Genomic DNA, 8,237 nt, shown 5'->3' with positions numbered 1-8,237 from the left:
AATCACATCACCCGTAAAGGGCCTGGCCTGGTGCTTGGCACACAGTAGACCCTCCATAAATGTTCGTTTTGTTGAGATCTTGGCAAATAGGAGGATTGATGTGAGAGGTGGCCTAGAAGGTTAGATTTTTGTCCTTTTAGAGAGATCTAAGCTAGATCATTCATTTAACAAATACCACTGTTGCACTAGGCTTTGAGATATAAGAGTGTGCAACACACAGTTTAAGCCTCAAAGGGATGAGGCAAAGTGTAAGAGAAACAGAGCAGCAAACAGGCAGTTGCAACACAGTGTGATAAGCACTAGGAAGGGAAGCACAGGATGTCTTTTAGCCACAAACAAGAGGCACTAACCCAGGCTGGTGAGTGGGGGTAGGGGAAGCATCAAGCAAGGCTTCTTGGAGGAAGTAGCCTATGACCTGAGACTTGAGGAGACCTAGGCATTAGGTAGATGAAGTATGGGGAAGGAGTGGGGAAGTGTGCATAGTGTCCCACGCATATGGGACAGTTTCTGCAAAAACTCAAAGGCTCAGAGAGGACTGAGACTGATAGTCTGGCTGGAGAGTTGTGTACAAGGGGATGGAAGGCTGAGAGATGAGGCTGGCAAGGTAAGATGATGAAGGGCTGCTAAAGGGTTGTCACAGAGAACTGCAAGTAGAGGAATCTGGATCCCCAGGACTCTGGCATCTTTTGAGGTTGCATTTTGCTATGTCCTGGGAGAGGGGATAAGGGGGCAAAGATACAGAAAGAAAGGGGAGACGGAGTAAAGAAACAAGCTAAGAATTACTAAAAATCTATAAGATGTCCTTAGCCTAGGCAACATGGTGAAACCCATCTCTACAAAAAATACAAAAATTCACCAGGTGTGGTAGTACACGCCTATAGTCCCAGCTACTGGGGAAGCTGAGGCGGGAGGATCACTTGAGCCCAGGAGGTTGAGGCTGCAGTGAGCTGTGATCATACTGGTGCACTCCAGCCTGGACGACAGAGCGAGACTGTGTCTCAAAAAAAAAAAAAAGTTCGACTGTATTAGTCATCTGGGAAACGCAAATAAAAACCACAGTGCCTACCTTACTAGAAACAAATAGGCAGGGGTTAGAATGGAGATGTGACTCTCAGCCACACGCACACCTTGTCATTACCAGATCTCTCCTAGACGGTGTCCCTGAGGAGTTTACAACCCACTGAGAAGGAGAGGCTTCGTATAGTTTAAAAAGTGAATTGTGATGGGGAGAAGAATCCTAGGCTTAGGGAACTTCCAACTCTGGCTTCCTCTCTTCCTCCCTAACTAATCTGAAGTGTCCATTCTTCTATCCAGAATATTCAGCTAACCAGAAAATGAATTTCCCAAACATCCATAACATAGATTTTCATAGTCTCAGACCTTTCCATGTGGTGCTCGATGCATTGGAAAAAAGCAGGGCTTTGAGTCAAATATCAAGCAAGCTGGGGTCCTGCTTCTATCACTGATCTTGGGCAAGCAGCCTGACCTCTCCTGAGCCTCCATCTCTGAAATGGGAATAATAACAGCTGCTTCCAAAATGGTGACATCCCTGCTCTATCTCCCTCAGCCAGATCCTTAATGTTAGGAAAGAGAAAGCAAGGATTCCTATATTATGGTCAGCACCATTTTCTGAAGTTGCTTTTGTGCATTTATGTAACCACACCACAGGTCATAAGCATATTTTATAATTAAGTCACTGAGAAAGCTCTGCTGTGTTGACCTGGTTATACATATTTTCTGGCAGCAATAGCAGGGGGAAAATACATATATACTTAACATTATTACTGTCCAAAGAACAATGGTGAGAAGCAAGGAAAGGGCCTTAGAGCTCTTTGGCCTGTCTCAGTTACCTGTGGGACAGCTGGGGTCTTCCGGCTAGAAATGCGTCTTCCAGACGCAGCAAGGCTTCATGGAAAATGATGCTTCCTAAGAGCCCCTGGGGCAGAGCAATTAGAGAACTAGAAGGGTCAGGAGTTTCATAGAGGAGGAAGCTGGTCCCAGATCCAGCATCACAGAGTCCTCTGGTCAGCTCCTGACACCATAATGCTCCTTGCTTGCCAGCTTCTGTAAAAAGCAAGCTACAGAAGAGGTTTTGAACTGACCTTTTCCAGTGTGCAAAAGGTGCAAGCTGATTTTACCGGGGGAAAAGAGGACTGCAGAGAGAAAAGCACCAAATGCAGCAGTCAGTATAGTAGTTCCTTCCACCAATAACCTCCAGACTCATGCCTGGGAGCCCTCTGAAGCCCCAGGATAGAGTGTCTGGCACAGATGAGGTACTCAGGGAATTACATTAATCTGGACAATAAATGTGCATTAGCAGTGAAAAGCTTACTCTAAAGCTGGCTCTGCAAGGAACAGCTGTTGACCTGGGGTCAGGGAGGAAATTACTTTTTCACTATACACCATATTATTCTTTTTGAATTTTGTACCATTGGTTATCAAAAAGGTAAGTAATATTTTTAAAAACTTAAAGCCTAATGTTATTCCCCACTCAGGGAGATTTGCAGGACAATGGAGGGGAGAAGGTGGGTCTTTAGAGTCAAACTAACTTGGGTTTTGACTCCCAGCTAATCCCACTACTTCTTAGCTGTGTGTCTGAAAACAAGTTACTTAGCTTTTCAGAGCCTCATGCTACGTAACTATAATGGGGAGAATGAGCCTCCATTGCACTGTGATGGAGATGAAAGTGATACGGCAACACTTAGGAGATTCACAGTATGCCAGGCACTCTTCTGAATGCTTTCTGGCTGTGTGTGGACTCATTTCATCCTCAGGACAACACTGCATGAGGGATATTATTCTTTTCTTCCTCCCCATTTTGCAAATGAAGAAACTGAGCCTTAGAGAGACTAAAGAACTTGCTTAAGGTCTCACGGCCAGGCAGGCTGTTCACCTCCCAAGCCCAGCTCTTCCTACCTCCTTTCTGCTGCCTTGAACTGTTAGCATCCTCTCCCTTTCAATTAGGAATTCTTAAAAAATGCACACATTTTCAAGATCCAAAAAAATGTCTTTCTCATAATGGGCTGCTGGGTATGGTGACAGGCTAGTGAGGGCAGTGCTGGTTAGCAAAGCAGGTAAGAGAGAGAGAAAGACGGAGAAACGTTCAACTCTACTGAAGTTAAGAATTTTGCAATCAGAGAATGTAATTGAATGATAGTATATGTGTAAATTTTTTTACACTTTATTATTGTTATTTTTATTTTATTTATTTATTTATTTTTAAGACGGTGTTTCACCATGTTGGTTAGGCTGGTCTTGAACTCCCGACCTCAGGTGATCCACCCACCTTGGCCTCCAAAGTGCTTGGATTACAGGCGTAAGCCACCACGTCCGGCCTTATTATTGTTATTTTTAGAGACAGACCCTTACCCTGTCATCTAGGCTGGAGTGTGGTGGCACAATCACAGCTCGCTGTTACCTTCAACTCCTGGGCTCAAGCAGTCCTCCCACCTCAGCCTCCCAAGTAGCTGGGACTACAGATGCATGCTACTACACCCGCCTAATTTTTTAAACAATTTTGTGTGTGTGTGTGTGTGGAGATGGGGGTCTTGCTATTTTGCCCAGTGTGGTCGCAAAACTCCTGGCCTCAAGTGATCCCCCTGCCCTGGCTCCCCAAAGTGCTGGGATCACAGATGTGAGCCATTGCAGCAGCCTATTTTTATTTTAAAATGTTTAATTATATATTAGAGGAGGATTCCATAAGGTCTTCAGGACTTAGGGCCTCCAAAAACAGTAAAAGGGTGGAGCAAACTTTTAGGGTTGCCTGCTCCACCTACCTCAAATGGGTCCTGGGCTGAGTCACCATTGCTGACTCTGTGGTCATCCAGAGCAGGTCTTTTTGTGGTTGACGTCCTGATACTAACTTGTCTGTGGTTGTTTACCTATTCTACTTCTAAGATTGAATCAGCCGGGCACAGTGGCTCACACCTGTAATCCCAGCACTTTGGGAGGCCGAGGCGGGTGGATCACGAGGTCAAGAGATTGAGACCATGCTGGTCAACATGGTGAAAACCCCGTCTCTACTAAAACTACAAAAAATTAGCTGGGCATGGTGGTGCGTGCCTGTAATCCCAGCTACTCAGGAGGCTGAGGCAGGAGAATTGCCTGAACCCAGGAGGCGGAGGTTGCGGTGAGCCGAGATCGTGCCATTGCACTCCAGCCTGGGCAACAAGAGCGAAACTCCGTCTCAAAAAAAAAAAAAGATTGAATCAAAAACCAATCGCAAGGCCAGGCACTTCGGCTCACTCCTGTAATCCCAGCATTTTGGGAGGCTAGGCCGGGAGGATCACTTGAGTCCAGGAGTTTGAGATGAGCCTGGGCAACATAGTGAGTTCCCATCTATACAAAAAAATTTTTTTAATTAGCTGGGCGTGGTGATGCATGTATGTAGTCCCAGTTACTTGGGAGGCTAAAGCAAGAGAGAATCTCTTGAGCTGGTTTGAGGCTGCACTCCAGCCTAGGCAACAGAGCAAGATGTCATCTCTTAAAAAAAAAAAAAAAAAAATCCCAGTGATTTGAATGTTCCAGGTGGTTAGTTTCTCAATTTTACTGCACTTGGAATAAAAGGTTTTTTTCCTGCAGTTCCTTAAAAGAGTTTCAAAGTAAGAAATGAGCCACGGCCAGGTGTGGTGGTCACGGCTGTAATCCCTGCACTTTGGGAGGCCACAGTGGATGGATCGCCTGAGGTCAGGAGGTGGAGACCAGCCCAACCAACAAGAAGAATCCCTGTCTGTACTAAAAATACAAAAATTTAGCTGAGCGTGGTGGTGGGCACCTGTAATCCCAGCTACTCGGGAGGCTGAGGTAGGAGAATCGCTTGAACCCGAGAGGTGGAGTTTGCAGTGAGCTGAGATTGCGCCATTGCACTCCAACCTGGGCGACAAGAATAAAACTCTGTTTCAAAAACAAAACAAACAACAAAAAAAGAAATGAGCCTGAATAGGCAAGGGGTAAGGACACTTATTTTCCTTTGGCTGAACTGAAGATTCTTCCTCCCCATGTCCCAGAATGGTTCATTTCCTTCCCATTTCCCCTGAGTGTGCTCACTACCCCTCCGACTCTAGGACCCTTGGTGTTTCCTTTAAGTCTTTTCTTGCCCCTCAGAATTAGGCCACTTGCCCTTGTGAGCACCTCCATAGGCCTTGGAGAGGCCTTAAGCTCAGCCTGTGCTCAGAGTGCTCCCAACACTGGGACCATCTCTCCTCTTCCTGCCCTCTGAAGTGTCCAGCCTGGCAATGGGTCTTGGCCAAAGAAGAGAGAAACCATGTGAAGACCTCATCCCTGCCTCCACCACCAGTGTTCTCCGCAAGCTTGCATCATCTCTTCCTGCCTGTCATGCTCGATCGATAAGCAGCTTTCAGCAGCTCCTTACTGCCTCCAGAAGCAAGCCCAGACCTTTCCCTGGCATCTGGGCTCTCCTCCATTTGACCTGCCAGCCTTGCCTCTCTCCATACCCCCACATGGGCCTGACTGCGGAGCAGATCCTGAATGCTGTCACGCCGACTCCTGGCTCAAGCTGTATCCTCTGCCTGTTTCTCTCCACCCTGGGGAAGTTGACCCATCCACCAAGGCCTAGCACAAAGCCCATCTCTAGAAAAATTATTCCCAGCACTTACCTCATTCATGTTCTTGCTGCTTTCCTTCCCTCCTTCCCTTCTCTCTTCCTCCCTTTCCTCTTTCTGTCTCTCTCTGCTTCTCTCTCAGTTTCTCTGTCTGAATGTGCATTGATCTCTCTCCTCAGCCACATTCCCACGGGACTCCCTTTGTACCTCTGAGATAGCACTTACTTCAGGTTGCTTTGGAATAGAGTGCTTCATGCTCACACCGCCTCCCAGGCTAGACATTGTGCTCCTAGAATTCAAGAGCTACCCATTCTTCATTTATCTGCATATTGATCATCTGCTGGCCCCACCCAGGGTTTTGTACCTGGAATAGGTTCTTAATAAATGTTTGGCACTTGATACAGTGACTCGGTGGGCAGAGCATTGGCTTTAGCAATGGGCAGCACACCTTCTAATGTGTGACCTTGGGCAAGTGACTTACCCTTCCAAGCCTCTTAGGTTCGAAACTTATAACATGGGGGTTAAAATAGTGCCTACTCCATAGAGTGGTGAGAGATGAATGAGAACATTCTACATGAGTAGAACATGTAATGTAACACTTACCACTCCAAACTAGGCATGAGTCATCAGCTTTATCCTACACATACTTTCGGAGATTTATTTTGCCCTGGATCCTCTGGAGTGGGTACTAGGAAGAATTTTACTAGGATATTCATGTTGAAAGACAAAGATGACCTTGATACAGCCTGGGCCTGGTTATAGAAAGGATGGATAAGTCTGAACAGATTCTAAAGAAATTGAGGGCACAAAGCTGGCAGCCCCAGGCCTTATAAAGGTGGGCCTCAGCTGGGAGCGGTGGCTCATGCCTGTAATCCCAGCACTTTGAGAGGCCAAGGTGGGCAGATCGCGAGGTCAGGAGATAGAGACCGTCCTGGCCAACATGGTGAAACCCCATCTCTAGTAAAAATACAAAAATTAGCTGGGTGTGGTGGCGCACATCTGTAGTCCCAGCTACTCAGGAGGCTGAGGCAGGAAAAGCGCTTGAACCTCGGAGGCAGAGGTTGCAGTGAGCTGAGATTGCACCACTGCACTCCAGCCTGGTGACAGAGCAAGACTCTGTCTCAAAAAATGATAATAAATAAATAAATAAATAAAAAGGCAGGGCCTCTCTTCCCAACTAAAGAAATTATATACCATCTAGGAAATCGGCTCCTTCACTCTCATGCTAAAGATGAACACCTATCAGAGCCCCTTCCCAAAGCCACCTTCATACTTTAATGTGAGCCTGAATAATTGGAGAACAGGAAAGGCAGTTTGGAGCATAGAGAAAGAGAATTTTTAAAGGAGCTTGGCCATTGTGCCTCTGGCACTGAAGGTGAGGGGAACAGAGGCCAGGAGGGCAGGACTCTAAAAAGCCAGGGAGCTCCTCTTGTCATTGAGACACACACTCCGGCCAAGCCGACGTCTCCCTTTTCCTTGGATTCCAGGAGCAGCCGTCCTGGGCAGGGGCAGTGGGTGAAGTATAGTTGGGGGAGAAGGGTGGGTAGGAGCAAAGCAGTATCCTCTCTTCGTCTGGCCACAGTGGTTCTCAGCATGCGTTCTTAAGTGAGTGTTTTGATATATTTCAGCCTCTGAGAATGTTGGAAGACCACCAGCTTTTCTCAGGGCCGAGCTCCCTTGAATAAGTTGATGTACTTCTGCACACCATTCCCACTGGCCTGTCCACCGTCTAGATTCCTGTGATGGGGTGGTGGTGTGGGATTGGGTTTGGGGTGGGGGGATTGATGCTGGGGACAGAGCAGTTGCTGTGGAAGATTTGAGTCCTGTGTGGCAGCCTTTCCCTTGGAGACAAGATCCTGGACTAGGTTCTTGGTACATGAATGACTTTTGGAGACCATCTAGTCCAATCCACCCTTTTGCAGATGAGGAAACTGAGATCTAAAGAGCCCAAGCCAGCAGGAAAACCCAAATCTCATCCCAGTCCAGGGTTTTTGTCCTGTTTCTCTCGGACAATCCCATAAATAAATTTTGCTGTGTGTGATATGATGCAGGTGTCACAACAAGGTTGAAAAGGACAAATCTGGATTTGACTAGGAAGTGGGAGTTCTGCTTGCTCAATCTCAAATCGGAGCCTCAACTTGCTCCTTGCCTGACTTTTAGCTTTTCATCCTATGGTGTGGGGAGGGGTGGGCAGAGGGAGGATTGGTGCAAACAGTGTCTAGATTTCCACTCTGATAGACTCTTGGGGTGGAGCTGGAAAGGTCCAAGGTGAGGTGTGAGAGTTTTGACTGGATGGATCTGCTCTTTCAAGTGCTAGGCAGGTAGGCAGGCTTTCTCTTCCTCCTTCCCTAAAAGATCTGCAGCCTCTATAGGATCAAAGGAGGCTGGTGTGCAATAAGAATGCCACTGAGAGGTGGTGCCCAGCACCCATCCAGGAAAAGGAACAGACAGAGTGAAAAACTGATGATGGTAACTCATATGAGTTTTTGTGTTTTTTTTTTCAAGCAGAAGTAAGTAAAGCTGGCATGGGTATGACCAATGGAAAGGCTAAGAGAAGTGGGATGTAGAAAGGATTGATGTAAGGCCGGGCGCGGTGGCTCACGCCTGTAATCCCAGCACTTTGGGAGGCCGAGGCGGGTGGATCACGAGGTCAAGAGATCGAGACCATCCTGGTCA

The 8,237-nt window shown here is 47.1% G+C and overlaps 1 long non-coding RNA gene across 1 annotated transcript in view; it reads left to right on the top strand.

The window, feature by feature from the left end:
* Positions 1 to 464: 464 nt before the first annotated feature.
* LOC119468149 overlaps positions 465 to 8,237 on the top strand; it is a 9,417-nt gene continuing 1,644 nt past the window's right edge. Inside the window, exon 1 of the long non-coding RNA XR_005196788.1 lies at positions 465 to 604. This is a non-coding gene — a long non-coding RNA (uncharacterized LOC119468149). The remainder of the gene's footprint in view (positions 605 to 8,237) is intronic.

Source organism: Cebus imitator, unplaced genomic scaffold, assembly GCF_001604975.1.
Source record: "Cebus imitator isolate Cc_AM_T3 unplaced genomic scaffold, Cebus_imitator-1.0 Scaffold386, whole genome shotgun sequence".
In the NCBI taxonomy this organism is placed as follows: domain Eukaryota; kingdom Metazoa; phylum Chordata; class Mammalia; order Primates; family Cebidae; genus Cebus; species Cebus imitator.
The sequence above is the reverse complement of the archived record's forward strand: the minus strand, read 5'-3'. Positions and strand labels throughout refer to the sequence as shown.